Here is a 17,688-nt window from a genome sequence, read left to right on the forward strand (position 1 = left end):
AGGCCGATTAGCCTTTGCAATGTTCTTTATAAGATTGTGACGAAGATTATTGCGAGTCGTTTGAAGGATATCCCCCCCCTTATTATTGATTCAACTCAGTGTAGTTTTATTCCTGGGAGACAAATTTTTGATAATGTGGTTATTGCTCAGGAGGTGGTCCATTCGATGCGTGTGAAGAAGGGTAAGAAGAGGCTTGTGGCGCTTAAAATTGATATGGAGAAAGCTTACGATAGGATCGACTGGAAGTTTTTGTCTGAAACCACTCGGCTTGCTGGGATTCCGGAGTTTTGTTGTCAGATTATTGATAGGTGTGTGCAATCGAGCTCGATGCAGGTAGCTATTAATAGGGAGACGACTTCGGTTTTCTATCCTTCTCGTAGAATCAGACAGTGAGATCCAATGTCTCCTTATCTTTTTGTCCTATGTATGGCTAGACTGGACCATATGATAAAGCAGGCGATTAATTTAAAGAAAATTAATCCTATCAAGCTTGTCCGCGGGGTCCGGAGATTAGTCATCTTTTATTCACTGATGATGTTTTGATCTTCCTTGAGGCTGATTTGTAGCAGGTTAGTGGCTTTATGGAGGTCCTAAATGAGTTTTGTTCTTTATCTGGTAAAAAGGTTAATATCCAAAAGTCGAGAATGATGGTGTCTAAAAACGTCTCTAATAACCTTGTGCGTAGGTTGAGTTTGTTGTGTTCTATCCTTTTAACTAATTGCTTGGGAAAGTACCTTGGTGTTCCTCTTTTAGGAGGAAGAGTGGATAAGAATAGCTTCAGTGATACTGTGGATAGTATTAGTTCTAAAATGAGTGCTTAGAAAGCTAATAATCTTTCTCTGGCTGGGAGGATTACACTTGTGCAGTCTGTCACCTCGACGGTTGCTAATCATGTGATGCAAATGAATATGCTCCCTAAAAAGTATTTGCGTAGGATTGATAAAGTGAATAGAGCTTTTATTTGGGGCCATACAAGGGAGAATAATAAAATCCATTTAGTTGATTGGGATTTGGTTTGTAAGCCGAAGAGGTGGGGGGGCTAGTGTTAGGAAAGCGGGTGATTCGAATGTGGTTCTCCTTTTTAAGCTTCTCTAGAGGATTTGAAAAGAGCCCCGTGCACTCTGGGCAAGAGTTCTATCTATAAAATATAGGATCTTATTTTTGGGGGCTCGATTTCAATTGCTAGTCGTCGATCCCATATTTGTCGTAGTTTACAACCAGTCTTTGATTGTTTTTTACAGGGTCTGGTCTGGAGTATAGGGGATGGGAAATCTAGGTCATTCTGGGATGATAGGTGGCTGGGTTCTTCCTGTCTTCGTGAGTTGGTTGTTCGTAGGGTGGAAGATGAGGACCTCAATAAAAGGTTGAGTGATGTGTTTGATGATAGTGGGAGTTGGAATTGGTGCACATTTGAGCATTATTTGGATATCCCTGCTTTGTTGCGCCTGAGATGTATCCTTACGACTCGTGATTCGGACATCCGGGACATGTCTAGATGGGTTAATTCTTCTAATGCTAATTTTACTTGTAAGGATGCGTATTCTCTTTTGATTGTTAATCGTGGTGGTGCGGAGGTAGATGCTCGGTTTGATGCGGCTTGGAAGATTAAAGTCCCTCATCGTATCCGGACTTTCCTTTGGCTGTGTCTGCATGATAGGATTCTCACCAATTTGGAGCGGAAAAGAAGACATTTGAGTGAGGTGGATATTTGTTCTACTTGCCATAGGGATCCTGAGTCTATTATTCATGTTCTTAGGGATTGTCCAGTGAGCGTTCTTATTTGGCGGGGGCTTCTTCCACCGAGTTCGTGGGGGTGGTTCTTTGAGATGGCTAAAGAATCTTGGCTTATTGACTGTATGGTGGGTTTTGATAAAATGTTTGGGATTCGAAACTGGGTGAGTCTTTTTACTGTGACGGTTCATAAACTTTAGACTTGGAGGAACTTAGAGATCTTTTGTAATGGTGATGGTATCCCGGGTGATCGAATTGCTTTGATCCATAGAACTTTGGATGGTGTTACTATGGCTTGGGAGGTCTAGCCGAAGTTGACTGTAGGGGGAGGTAGGCAGAAATTGCTTCAGTGGCAAAAACCGAATAAGGATTGGTTTAAACTCAATGTGGACGACTCTTTTAATGTTTCGACGGGTCAGATTGCTTCAGGTGGCGTGATTAGGGATAGTCCGGGGAACTGGTGTAGGGGGTTTACTCAAAATATGGGGGAAACATGTTGGACTTAAGTTAGCATTGGATTCTAATTGTCGAAGGTTGATTGTGGAGTCTAACTATCTTCATACGGTTAGTTTGGTGAATTCAGATACGCCCCTTCATCACCCGGCTCGTGCTTTAATTCAGGGTATTAAATCCCTTATGTCTCGGTTTGAGAATATTGCGGTGTGCCACATCTACATGGAGTGTAATAAGTGCACGGATTTCCTTGCCCGTTCTGCTATCGGTATGGCACTATGTATTACGGTGTTACAGACATCACCTACCTTGTTATCTCCTCTTCTTTATGAAGATCGTGTAGACAGACCATGTTTGAGGCTTCTAGCTTCTTGATTTTTTTTTCAGCTCTGTTGACATGAACCAACATATGAATATCGTGGGGGCGTTCCCTACTCAGCGACGCGCTGCACTTCTTAGGCCCGGGTGTAGTGAAAAATGTGCAAGGGTTGCTAGGTCGTCGCTCCGAAGCGGCGCGCCACCCCATGACCCGAGGGTGGTGTCAAATATGCAAGGGTTACGGGTAAATAAGCTAGTCCACGGTAACAGTAATGGTAAGGGCATGGGTAGGGGTAATAGGTTACGCTTTGGGACATGGAACATAGGCTCTCTGACAAGAAGATTAGCTGAAATTGTAGATGTTATGAAGAGGAGAAGAATAAATATAATGTGTCTACAAGAAACCAAGTGGATTGGAGCCAAGGCTAGAGAGATAGCTCCTTGGGGGTATAAACTGTGGTACTCAGGAAAGGACAGAGGTAGAAATGGAGTAGGTATTCTTATAGATCGGGAGTATATTGATGATGTAGTAGCGATGTCTAGAAAGAGCGATAGAATTATGAGTGTTAAACTTGTGATAGGGGACGAGGTTGTGAATGTCATAAGTGCATATGCGCCACAAATAGGATTAGATGTCTCTATAAGACAAGCCTTTTGGGAGGACTTAGAGGAAGTGGTGCAACAGGTTCCTAGGGATGAAAAGATGGTACTGGGTAGTGATCTTAATGGACACGTGGGTTCTAGGCGAGATGGGTTTGAGAGTGTCCATGGAGGGTATGGTTTTGGAGATAAAAATGAAGCAGGAAGTGATATCTTGGAATTAGCAGCAGCCTATGACTTGAGTATCATAAACACATGGTTTATGAAAAGAACATCCCACTTAGTGACTTATCGGAGTGGCGGTAATGCGAGCCAAATTGACTTCTTCCTAGTAAGGAGTGCTTGGAGAAAGAGTTATATTGATTGTAAGGTGATCCCTGGTGAGAGTACGACAACCCAACATAGAGTAGTGGTGCTTCATTTTCGAAGTAGGAGATGTATGAGAAAACGAACACCACAAGTGGAGACTAGGATTAAGTGGTGGAAACTGCAAGGGGAGAATCAACAAAAATTTGTGGACGAGATGGCCAAAAAAGATATTTGGACTTGTAATATGGATTTAGATATAGATTCGATATAGACTAAGATGAAGCATAGTATAAGGGAAGTAGCGAAGGAAGTTCTAGGGGAATCTAAAGGTAGCATGCCACCAGGTAAGGACACATCTTGGTGGACAGAAGAAGTACGACAACAAGTAAAGAGTAAGCGAGAATCCTATAAAATATTAGGGAAGTGTAAGAGTGATGAGAACTACGAAAAGTACAAAGAGGCTAAAAGGGAAGTAAAGAAGGTCATATGAGAGGCTAGAGCAAAGGTGAATCGGGATCTGTATACAAGATTGGATACGAAGGAAGGGGAAAGAGACATATATAGAATTGCTCGGATGAGAGATAGGAAGACGTGAGATCTCGAAAAAGTTAAATGTGTGAAGGATGTTAAACAAAAAGTCCTAGTTGGAGATAAGGATATCAATGAACGATGGAGGTCCTATTTTGATAACTTGTTTAATGGAGATCGCGGACAAGATGTGGGAGATATAAGTATCCCTCACGATATGGTAAATCGTGAATGCATACGGAGAATTCCAAAGGGTGAAGTCAAAATGGCATTAAATAAGATGAGATTGAAGAAAGCAGTAGGACCTGATGGCATCCCTATTGAGATTTGGAGATGTTTGGAAGAGAGAGGAATTTAATGGTTGACGACGTTCTTCAACAAAATTTGGAGAAACAATAAGATGCCATCAGAATGGAGGAAAAGTATCATAATCCCTTTGTATAAGAACAAAGGCGATGTCCAGGATTGTGCCAACTATCGAGGAATCAAATTAATGAGTCACATTATGAAACTTTGGGAGCGAGTGATCGAACAAAGGCTAAGGAAGACAGTGAAAATCTCGGAAAACCAGTTTGGCTTTATGCCGGGAAGATAACTATGGAAGCCATCCATCTAAAGAGACAATTAATGAAGCACTATCAAAATAAGAAGAAATACCTACATATGGTTTTCATTGACTTGGAGAAGGCATATGATAAGGTACCAAGGGAAGTACTTTGGTGGACCTTAATAAAGAAAGGCATTAAATATATTGACATCATAAAGGACATGTATGAGGGAGCATGCACGAGTGTACGTACCAGTGTTGGGAAGAGTGAAGAGTTCCCTATTACGATTGGAGTGCATCAAGGTTCTGCACTAAGCCCATTTCTTTTTGCCATTGTTATGGATGAACTAACGAGTTCACTTTAAGATGGCATACCATGGTGTATGTTGTTTGCAGATGATATTGTGTTGGTTGATGAGACGAAAGAAGGCGTGGAGAGGAAGTTGGAACTATGGAGACAAACTTTAGAATCTAGAGGCTTTAAGTTGAGCCGAAGTAAGACAGAATATTTGGAGTGTAAGTTTAGCGGCGATAGGAGTAGGGAGGCAAGGACAATCACCCTAGATGGGAGAGTGGTTCAGGCATCGGATTGCTTTCGGTATTTAGGATCTATTATCCAAATAGATGGAGAAGTAGATGGAGATGTTGCTCATAGGATTAAATCTGGTTGGGTGAAGTGGAAGAGTGCTACGAGTTTCCTTTGTGACCCCGACATGCCTAATAGATTGAAGGAAAAATTCTACCGCACGGCAATCAGACCCGCACTGTTATATGGTACGGAGCGTTGGGCAGTTAAACACTGTCACATCCATAAGATGTCGGTGGTGGAGATGCGTATGTTGAGATGGATGTGTGGTCATACGAGAAAGGATCGGGTGAGTAATGAAATAATTAGGACAAAAGTAGGGGTTACATCTATTGAGAATAAAATGAGGGAAAACCGACTAAGGTGGTTTGGCCATGTAAAACGAAGAGCGCTTGATGCGCCGGTTAGGAGGACTGAAGAGTGGCAAAGGGATGTAGTGGTGAGGGGTAGGAGAAGACCTAAGCAAACTTGGAGGAGGGTGATCGAGAGTGATATGAGTTTATTGGGGATTGAGGAAAATATGGTGGTGGATAGGACAGAGTGGAGGGGGAGAATTTATGTCGCTGATCCGACTTGATTTCACGATTTTATATGATGGTTCATGTTAGTCGACCCCAAATCATTTCGGGACTAAGGCTTTGTTGTTGTTGTTGTTGTTGTTGTTGTTGTCTATTGTTGTCTGTTATCTACTAAAAAAATAAATAAACTTTAAGGCGTGTCATATGTTAAGTTCAAGTTTCAAAATATCACCATATATCAAGAGGATAACGGTTATGTCAAATCTTCATCCAAATTGCATGAAATTTCACCAATTAAGAGATTTCATAAGCCAAATATGACCAAATAATAAATCAAGGATTATGGTAAAATTTTAGATAGATTAAGAGCTCAATAACACTTTAAGCCCTCTTGAGTTCTTATTTATTTATTTACATATTTATTATTGGAAAAAGTGAAAAATATATATTTGTGATTTGCTGGCATTTGTAATGTGTAGTTTTAAATAATTTGGCTTAAAAGTTTATAATCTTAACACAATACAATATTTAAAAGGGTTAATTTCAAATAAATGTCATGTGGTTTCACGATTTACAGATCGCTACATATTTTTTTTATTACAAACCAAAACATGTGGTTTGCGTCGTTAACAAAATCAAGACAATGACCTTAACTCTCTTAACATGAAGGGATAATTTCAGGAAAAAAGAATTTAATTTTTTTTTCTTACTTTTCTCTCATTCTCTCTCCTTATTCTGTCTCCCCCTTCTTTTTCTTCTTTTCTTCTTTTCTTCTCCTCCTCTCCTTTTTTTTTTTCTATTAGAATTCCAACATTAACGCTGAAATTTTCTAGCATTTTTTAGAAATTTCGAAAGATGATGAAAATTCAGTAAAAAAAATTAAAAGAAGAAGGAGGATGAGAAGAATCCACGTTGCTCATTTAACAGAGTTAAAGTATTTGCCTTGATTTTGTTAATGGTGCAAAATACAAGATTTGGTTTGTAATGAAAGAAACCACGGACACCGATCTACAAAATCATGAAACCACATGAGATTTATTTAAAATTAGCCCTATTTAAAATTACACTCTCAAGTTTTAACTATGTATAAAATCGATAATTAATGGTATTTTTGTTGTTTAAAAAATTACATTTCAACAAAACATTTGCTCCCAAAAATATGTCTTCAAATCGAAATTATAAATCGTATAGTAGCCATTTTACGTTTTTATTCTAATTTGATAATTTATGAACTAAATTGATGCTTAAATTCATTTGTACACTGCTGCAATTCGATTTTGGAAGATTGTGTTTTGTCGATATTTAAAAAAACAAAAATATCAGAGCCTAATAGAATAAAATTAAAATATTGTGTTTTGTTAAAAGAACAAACCATATGCCTTTGTTTATAAACAAAATAAATCATATGTATGTGTTTGCAAATAGAACAAACCCCTAACATTTCTTTTGTATTTTTACTTTTTTATTTAATCTACTGTTTACACTTATCTATTTATATTATACGTGTTCATACTCGGATTAGGCCTAACTGGACTTGTCATTTAATGATCTTGTACAAACCCAACCGCATTATATTTACTTCGGGTTAGGATCGAGTTGGGCCTGACTACGAAAACTGATTTCCCAACCCAATCCAACATACTCAGCTAATATACTTATATTAAAAATAAATTAAAAAATTAAAGTTAAAGTTATATATATATATATATATATATATATATATATATATATATATATATATATATATATCGAAATATCAAATACGTCTTGCTTGATTACTTCAAATAACCTGAGAACACAGAACGCTATCAGACAAGGGCCGGAGTCCGGTAAACTCTCTCTGATGCTTAAGTCAGTGAAGAGAATACTAACTTGAAAGCAATATAATAAGAATCAGATAGTATATCATCACGTACCTATGGTGAGCACTTCTATGCTATTTATAGATAACCATTTACCTTTTAGTTTGTGTCTAGTACATGTGTCAATATATTATAGGTTTCGGACCCTATAATTCCTGCAATGAGCAGAGTTGAGCATGCTTTTGACGTCCAAAGCTTTCTTTCCGTTTTTGTCTTCCAGAAAGAACCTCTTTAATTGGTTGGCCCGATGTCTTGGTAATTAATGGGCACGGGCTTTGGTTTGTTAAGCCCACAAACCATTAAATTCGCTTCCGACGAGTACAGCGGATGACACGCTCCCAACAAGCACGGTGCAGGACCTGCTAGACGGTAATGGGGAATGGAGAGATGATGTGATCGATATCAGCTTTAATAGGAGAGATGCTCAACTGATTCGAACAATTCCGACTCGGAGACGAGGGGAGGCGGATAGCTGGATCTGGTGTGGAAACAGTACCAGGGAATATACGGTACGAAGCGGATACCTATATGGTCTTGAATAGCTGCCTGCTGTACCGATTAACACAAATACGATTCACTGGAAAGTCCTATGGCAATTACAGGTAGCATCGAAGATTAATAACTGCATGTGGAGAGTTCTCACTAAATGTTTACCATCTCTCAATAATCTTGCATCACATCACAGTAATCTTCCTAACTACTGCCCTATTTGTGGCACCTATAGTGAAAATGAGACGCATATATTTATTTCTTGTCCTAGATCGGCTCGGGTGTGGCTGTTGTTTTTTGGTGATCAGAGAATGAATAATATTTTGGATTTCTATGAATGATTTAACAATTATTTGGGCATATCAGCTGTAGAGCGTGCTCTTATTGCAGTAGTTCGCCTATGGAAAGCCCGGAATGAAAAATTATGGAATGATAGAAGCTGCAACCCTGAGGAAATTCTTAGCTTAGCAACTTCAGATCACCAGGCTTGGCAAACGGCGCAGATTTGTCGAACCATACCTATCAGTACCGCAGCTATAACCTCATCAAAATGGCAACGACCTATGGCTGGTTGCTTTACCTATAATGTCGATGCAGGCATCCAAGCTGCGGGCCAATTTTCCTCACTCAGAATTCTGCTACGAGATGATCAGGGCCGGTGTTTCGCCGCTCGAATGGGATTCCTGGAGGATACTACTGAACCAGCTCAGGCGGAAGCACTTGCAATTAAAGAAGCCTTATCATGGGTGAAGCATCAAAATCTCAGCCATGTCGAGGTTCAATCAGATTTTTTGGCGGTGGTTCACGCAATTCAACACCAGGAGCTTCATTTATCTTATCTTTCAGATGTTGTACGTAAGTGTAGTAATCTTTTACGAGATTTGAGCTATTACTCTATCTCTTACATCAAACGTTCAACGAATCTAACAGCTCATAGCCTAGCAAAATCTGTTAGTTCTAGGTCTGTTCATGGTGAGTGGGCTTGTCCACTAACTTTTCTCATTGATAATTTGTCTGCTGATTTAACTTAATGAAAAGTTTCCTCTCAAAATATATATATATAGTAACTTTTAGTTAAAAAAATTCAAACATCTTCAACAAATTAGTAATTATCTTTTAATGTCTATTAACATTAGTAGAATAAAAAATATAATTCCTTAATAAATAATGATCTTAGATTAAGAAACTTTTTTTCGTTTATGCATCCGAAAAATTCTAAGGTCTGAACATATATAAATTTTTTCCTCCTGCTATATTGTTCTCATTATAATCTAAATTGTTTGTCTAGACAGTTCCTTACAAATCGAATTATCCTATGGTCCTTCAGAGCATTCTTCCAAAATAGTCACATCCTATCATACTTTCAGAATAAGTTAAGTGTCCTAAAAATAACGGAATTCAAAAAACTATAGTTTTACTATTAGAGCCACATTTGGTTGATTAATTCCAAATTTGGTCAAATAAAATTTTGAATTACTACCAAACTAAAGATTTTTGTGTATACCAAACTAAAATGAACTGACATTATTATTTATTAATAGAATACATATCTTATTATTACCGATCAATAAAAAAATATCTTAAACTTAAAACTAAAAAAAAGGTGGGAATACACATACGTTGGGAATAGGTATGAGATACGGTAAAATAAGTATCCTCTTTTCTTTTTTTTCTTTAAAATTATGGGGATACACAAATGATACGTCTCAGAGTAAATTAAGTAAAATTTAAAGACGTCTTGCTATATTACTTCAAATGACCTGAGAACACATAACGTTGTTAGACAGGGGCCGGAGTCCGGTAACCCCTCTCTAATACTTAAGTCGGTCAGGAGAATACTAACTTGAAAGCAATATAATAAGAATCAGACAGTATATCATCACGTACCTATTGTTCTCATATTTTATATGAGTTGCATATCGCTTAGTTATGAAGAAAAGGTTTTTTTTTTTTTGTAAATTCAAAATATATTTGAAGATAGAATAATATTATTTTGAGGTCAGCTTCAATTTGTTCTTCAGACCACAGAGGTGATTCGACTTCCTGATCATCAACAAAATGTTATTACAGCTAGATGAAGAGGATTGAAGGGAGGGAGGGAATCTATGTAACTTCCTATATATACAATAAGAGGATTAACGAAAAATGAAATCTCACAGGATTTCATTCTCATAAAATTAGCATTTTTCTAGTCTTACTCTTGTTTTCAGCTGGATTTACAAAATCCTAATTTTTAATAGCATGCATGCCAACGTTTATTATAGTCTACTATTATATTATATTTGGGATTATAATATCACATGTAATCTCCCCTTTCAATAGGGTATATTAGAAATTCATTGATACAAATTTGCCAATCGATCTAAGAAATAAAATCAGTTCTACAACACTAAAAGAAGAGGAAAATAATAAAATAAATAAATAAAACACATCTATTTGACTATAAATTTGTCAGACAGGGGCCGGAGTCCGGTAAACCCTCTCTGATGCTTAAGTTAGTTGGTGATCACTTCCATGCTATTTATAGATAACAATTTACCTTTTAGTTTGTGTCTGGTACATATGTCAATATATTATAGGTTTCGGACCCTATAATTCTTGCAATGAGTAGAGTTGAGCGTGCTTTTGATGTCCATAGCTTTCTTTCCGTTTTTGTCTTCCGGAAAGAACATTCTTAATTGGCTGACCCGATGTCTTGGTAATTAATAGGCATAGGCTTTGGTACGTTAAGCCCACAAACCATTAATCACCATATCATATATATATATATATATATATATATATATATATATATATATATATATATATATATATATATAGTAACTTCTAGTTAAAAAAAATAAAAAATCTTCAACAAATTAGTAATTATCTTTTAATGCCTATTAACATTAGTAGCATCAAAAATATAATTACTTAATAAATAATGATCTTAGATTAAGAAACTTTTTTTCGTTTATGCATCCGAAAAATTCAAAGATCTGAACATATATAAAAAAATTCCTCCTGCTATTGTTCTCATTATAATCTAAATTGTTTGTCTAGTCAGTTCCTTACAAATCGAATTATCCTATGGTCCTTTAGAGCATCCTTCCAAAATAGTCACATTCTATCATACTTTCAGAATAAGTTAAGGGTCCTATAAATAACGAAATTCAAAAAACTATAGTTTTACGATTAGAGCCACATTGGGTTGATTAATTCAAAATTTGGTTTGAATTACTACCAAAGTAAAGATTTTTGTGTATACCAAATTAAAATGAACTGACATTATTATTTATTAATAGAATACATATCTTATTATTACTGATCAATAAAAAATATCTTAAACTTTTTTTTTGATAAAAAAAATATCTTAAACTTAAAACTAAAAAAAAGGTTACACATACGTTGGAAATAGGTATGAGATACAGCAAAACAAGTATACTCTTTTCTTTTTTTCTTTTAAATTATGGGGATACACAAATGATACGTCTCAGAGTTAATTAAGTGAAATTTAAAGACGTCTTGCTTTATTACTTCAAATGGCCCGAGAACACATAACGCTGTTAGACAGGGGCCGGAGTCCGGTAAACCCTCTCTAATACTTAAGTCAGTGAGGAGAATACTAACTTGAAAGCAATATAATAAGAATCAGACAGTATATCATCACGTACGTATTGTTCTCATATTTTATATGAGTTGCATATCGCTTAGTTATGAAGAAAAAGGTTTTGTTTTTTTTTTGTAAATTCAGAATATATTTGAAGATAGAATAATATTATTTTGAGGTCAGCTTCAATTTGTTCTTCAAACCACAGAGGTGATTCGACTTCCTTATCATCAATAAGAATGTTACTACAGCTAGATGAAGAAGATTGAAGCGAGAACCACATTGTATTTGACACATGAAGGGAGGGGGGGAGGGATGGAAGATATGTATCTTCCTATATATACAGGAGGAGGATTAACGAGAAATAAAATCTCATAGGATTTCATTCTCATAAAATTAGTCATTTTCTAGACTTACTCTTGTTTTCAACTGGATTTACAAAATCCTAATTTTTACTGGCATGCATGCCCACGTTTATTATAGTCTACTATTATATTATACTTGGGATTATAATATCACCTGTAATCTCCCATTTCAATAGAGTATATTAGAAATTCATTAATACAAATTTCTCAATCGATCTAAGAAATAAAATCAGTTCTACAACACTAAAAAAAGGGAAAAATAATAAAATAAATAAATAAAACACATCCTTTTAAATATAAATTTGCTAGACATGGGCCGGAGTCCGGTAAACCCTCTCTAATACTTAAGTCAGTGAGGAGAATACTAACTTGAAAGCAATATAAATAAGAATCAGACAGTATATCATCACGTACGTATTGTTCTCATATTTTATATGAGTTGCATATCGATTAGTTATGAAGAAAAGGTTTTGCTTTTTTTTTTGTAAATTCAGAATATATTTGAAGATAGAATAATATTATTTTGAGGTAAACTTCAATTTGTTCTTCAAACCACAGAGGTGATTCGACTTCCTGATCATCAACAAGAATGTTACTACAGCTAAATGAAGAGGATTGAAGCGAGGACCACATTGTATTTGACACATGAAGGGAGGGAGGGAAGCTATGTATCTTCCTATATATACAAGAGGAGGATTAACAAGAAATGAAATCTCATAAGATTTCATTCTCATAAAATTAGCCATTTTCTAGTCTTACTCTTGTTTTCAGCTGGATTTACAAAATCCTAATTTTTAATGGCATGCATGCCAACGTTTATTATAGTCTACTATTATATTATACTTGGGATTATAATATCACTTGTAATCTCCCCTTTCAATAGAGTGTATTAGAAATTCATTAATACAAATTTCTCAATTGATCTAAGAAATAAAATCAGTTCTACAACACTAAAAAAAGAGAAAAATAAATAAATAAATAAATAAAACACATCCTTTTGACTATAAATTTGCCAGACAGGGGCCGAAGTCCTGTAAACCCTCCCTAATACTTAAGTCAGTGAGGAGAATACTAACTTGAAAGCAATATAATAAGAATCAGACAGTATATCGTCACGTACCTATTGTTCTCATATTTTATATGAGTTGCATATCGCTTAGTTATGAAGAAAAGGTTTTGCTTTTTTTTTTGTAAATTCAGAATATATTTGAAGATAGAATAATATTATTTTGAGGTTAGCTTCAATTTGTTCTTCAAACCACAGAGGTGATTCGACTTTATGATCATCAATAAGAATGTTACTACAGCTAGATGAAGATGATTGAAGCGAGGACCACATTGTATTTGACACATGAAGGGAGGGAAGGAGGGAAGCTATGTACCTTCCTATATATACAGCAGGAGGATTAACGAGTGTTAAGCCCAAAATATACCTAAAATATCATTAATATTTACATCATTTTTATTACAAATTTGTGTTATTTATATCTGTTTAGATTACTTTTACTCTCGAATATCTTTCTTTCTTGCAAGGTACCTAAATATTTGGTAAAATCCAAATAGGAACGAAAAAGGATCAAAAACAGAAGAAAACCCCTACAAAAGGAGTCAAAGATGACGTAAATCAAAAGCGCCAAGTCAAGGACACGAACGAGAGCAAAGAAGTGAAAAAACGCACCGTGCCGCGACCGCGAATCCACCACCCACGGCCGCGACACGCGTCCTTCAGCTACTTCCTCCCTTCGTCCAAAGCTTAACTTGATGTTCCCCCATTCACGGCCGAGGATCCCCATTCTCGGTAAGTGCAGAATTCTGCCAAAGGTGCAATGAACACATGTTGAAAATCAAGAAACGCGTTCGTTCGGGTGGATAGAAACGACTCTTCACAAAGAACACAATTCTTAACAACGGACACGACTCTTTACCAACGAATACGTCTTTTCACAAAAGGACATATCACTTCAATCACAACCCTTCAACATCTATAAATAAAGAGTTGATGTTGAGAAAAAATGTAATGTTATGTAATATAGATATAGAATCAGAGCGTAGAACTAATGTATAAGTTCTAAGTAAAAACAATTCGAGAGTTAGAAATTAGATTCTGTACAAAACAAGATGAGGTACACATATTATTTATAGTTTAATTACAAACACAGTAGCGTTTAGACATTATTCCAGTTTTAGTTTGCATTTTGGTAGAGGCCGACCGAATCCCTATTACGAAGTTACAGCGAGAAGATTGAGTAGAGTGTTCGCCCCTGAGCCTGACAACCTCTAAGGAAACCCAAGGAAAGGACTGATCAGCCGTTCACTTGCACGCCCTCGAAGAACTCGATGCTCCATGTTCTCTGTAAACTTGTATCAATTTATATTTCATCTAATAAAGTCCGTTCTATTCGATAAATCGTTATGCAACACTTATGGTAACCAACCCACTAAAGTGATTGCTGGTGTTTTCATTAAAACGTAGTTAATTCAAAATCATTACAAGGAAACTTTGTTGAACACTTAGGCAAATTATTATCTCGGTAGAGTTTTAATTTGGTTAAGGGCATTATGCCGGCTAAAGGGTTTTACCACGTTCAAAGCCAATTAATTAGAGGTTCCGTCATTTATTTCATCATCATAATTAATACAAAGTTTAAAGTTGTTTTCTTTGCTCAATGCAAACAAATACATTTATTTGTTTTTCTAAAAGTTCTAAATGTTCCTGTTTTGTAAAATTCATCCCTAAATCAGAAAACTTTTCTAACAATCGATATATTCTAATATAAAATCTTATTCTAGCATTTTCAAATACTCAAAGTCCACAAATTCAATTAAACAATTATTTTTCCTAAATTCAATTAGACAAATTTCACTTTTCATTAACATTCAATAGTAAATCTAACAAGTTCGAAATTAACAGATTCAAAAATAAGTTTTTTGTTAAAAAACGTATCCCTGTGGGATCGATATTTTTATTACTACAAGCGAAACCGTGCACTTGCGGAAATCGCTCAACAAGTTTTTGGCGCCGTTGCCGGGGATACGCCAAAATTTTTGACAAAATTTTTATTTTTCATATTTTATTTTCGAATCTAGGTTTACACATTATTTTTATACAACTTTTACATTTTATTTATTTTCAGTTTATATAATATATTTGTTTTCAATTTTGTTTTGAAGGTAGTTTGGTTCGTGCAACAATTTCAAGTTCATGCGCAGTTCGCGAAGTTCGGGCACGCCACCAGACCCTCTTGATCCAGAAATTGAAAGAACACTTAAGAAAAACAAGAAAGACAACAAAAACAAAGACAAAACACCCTTAAAAACCAGAGTAGTCCAGCCAGAAAATATGGCCGATCCACCGACACTTATGGATTATGCTAGGCCAGGAATGGCCGGTGTAACTAATAGTGTAGTTAGACCTCGTATAAACGCAAATCAATTTGAAATTAAGCCTGCTTTGCTTAATATGTTGCAAAACAACGTAACGTTTTATGGACTACCTAACGAAAACCCTAATGCCCATTTGACAAATTTCTTAGAAATTTGTGATACTTTTAAAATTACTGATGTAACAACCGAAGCAATCAAACTTCGCCTCTTTCCTTTCACTTTGAAGGATAAGGCAAAAATTTGGTTAACTTCTATGCCTGCTGCAACATTTGAAACTTGGGACCAATTAGCCCAAGCGTTTTTATCAAAATATTTTCCTTTAGCAAAAACCGCAAGAGTCATCAAAGAATTGACATCTTTTACCCAAAATGATAATGAAACTCTTTATGAAGCTTGGGAACGTTTTAAAGAACTTCAACGTTTATGCCCACACCACCAATTGCCAGATGCACTTTTAATGCAGACATTCTATAATGGATTAAATCCTACGACTAGAGGTTCATTAGATGCTATGTCTGGAGGGTTATTTATGAAGAAGACGTCCGTCCAAGCAAGAGAACTTTTGGAGGAAATGGCAATCAACAGTAGTATGTGGCCCGCAGAGCGTGGACATATACCAATGGCGAAACCATCATCCTCAGGTACATCATCGGTTAAAGGTATAATGAATCTTGATCCAGTTGCGATGTTACAAGCCTAATTTTCTGCCTTATCGCACAAAGTTGATAGGTTTATGGCACCGTGCGATCCTAATGGTAATCCGATCCAGACAGACATTGATTACGAAGGTATGAATGAGATAGAACAGGTAAACTTTGTCCAAGGACAAAACCAAACTACTAATCCTTATTCTAATACTTATAATCCTGGATGGAGAAATCATCCTAACTTTAACTGGAAAGATAGTAATAATAATAATAATGCAAATGCTAATCAATATCGTGTAAATAATTATCAAAATCAAACAAGAGATACGATTAGCACTTTATCTTCAAAAATCGACAAATTTATAGATGCTATGAATGGAAAGGTAAGTAATCAAGATGATGGTTTTAAACGGATCGAAAGTAAATTCGATCAGCTTATCAAAAACCAATCATCTAGCATCCATAATTTGGAGGTTCAAATTGGACAACTTGCTAAATCAATTCCATCCCGCAAAGAGGGAAGTCTTCCCAGCCAAACGGAAGAAAATCCGAAAGAGCATGTTAAGGCTATCACTCTTCGCTCAGGGAAAAACTACTTAGGTCCGGAAATGCCCGGAAATTCAACTTTACCTGGAAATGATTTACTAAAATCCAAAGAAGATACATTAAAACAAAAAGATACACCAATTGACTCTAGTACGAAACCTTTTGTACCAAAGCCACCTTTTCCACACAAGGTCCGAAATAAGGACCATGATAAACAACTTTTATCATTTTTAGATAAACTTAAAAATTTGCATATAAATTTAACATTCATGGATGCAATTACGCAAATTCCTAACTATGGAAAATTCTTGAAAGATTTAATTTCAAAAAAGATTAGTTGGGAAGGAATTTCATCCATTTCACTTACTGAAGATTATAGTTCGATAGTATCAAGCAAATTACCTACTAAACTCAAAGATCCCGGATGCTTTACCATTCCGTGTAAATTGGGAAATATGGAATTCCCAAGTTGTCTTTGTGATTTAGGAGCTAGTATAAACTTGATGCCATTGTCTATTTTTGAAAAATTAGGTTTAGAAGAAGACATCAAACGTACCAATATGGTTTTGCAATTAGCGGATCAATCCACTAAAAGACCATATGGTATAATTGAGGACGTTTTAGTAAAAGTTGACAAGTTTATTTTTCCTACTGATTTTGTTATCTTAGATTTTGCTTATGATGTGTCGGAAGGAAAAGTAGTTTTAAGAATAGGTGACGATAAGATCGAGTTCGATATGAATCAAGCAATGAAATATCCTATGGAGGATTTCGCCTGTATGAAACTTGATTTAGTTGAAGAATGTGTTAATGACATTGTTCAAAGAGAAGAAATAATAGAACCTATAATGGGTGAAGAATTAGAAGATAAGGACCCAGAGCCTTTGATTCGAGAAGATGGACCAGTTCCGCCTTCAGTAGTAGTTCCACCTAAATTAGAACTTAAAGAATTACCAAACCATCTGAGATACACTTTCCTAGGCGGAAGTGATACTCTACCTATAATCATCTCTAACAAATTAACAGAAAATCAAGAAGAAAAATTGAAAGAAGTTGTTAGAAATAGAATAGGAAGTATGGGATGGCAGATTTCAGATTTAAAAGGAATTAATCCTAGTATTGTAATGCATAGGATTCACTTAGAAGAAGATAAGCCACCTAAAGCGGATAGACAAAGACGTTTAAATCCGAATATGAAAGAAGTAGTCAAAAATGA

At 35.8% G+C, this 17,688-nt stretch overlaps 1 non-coding gene across 1 annotated transcript; it reads right to left on the reverse strand.

The window, feature by feature from the left end:
* Positions 1 to 15,613: 15,613 nt before the first annotated feature.
* Positions 15,614 to 15,720, reverse strand: LOC136204343 (small nucleolar RNA R71). Its single transcript, XR_010675187.1, has one exon. It is a non-coding gene; the product is annotated as a small nucleolar RNA R71 (small nucleolar RNA).
* Positions 15,721 to 17,688: the final 1,968 nt, after the last annotated feature.

This window comes from Euphorbia lathyris, chromosome 8, assembly GCF_963576675.1.
Source record: "Euphorbia lathyris chromosome 8, ddEupLath1.1, whole genome shotgun sequence".
Taxonomy (NCBI): Eukaryota; Viridiplantae; Streptophyta; class Magnoliopsida; order Malpighiales; family Euphorbiaceae; genus Euphorbia; species Euphorbia lathyris.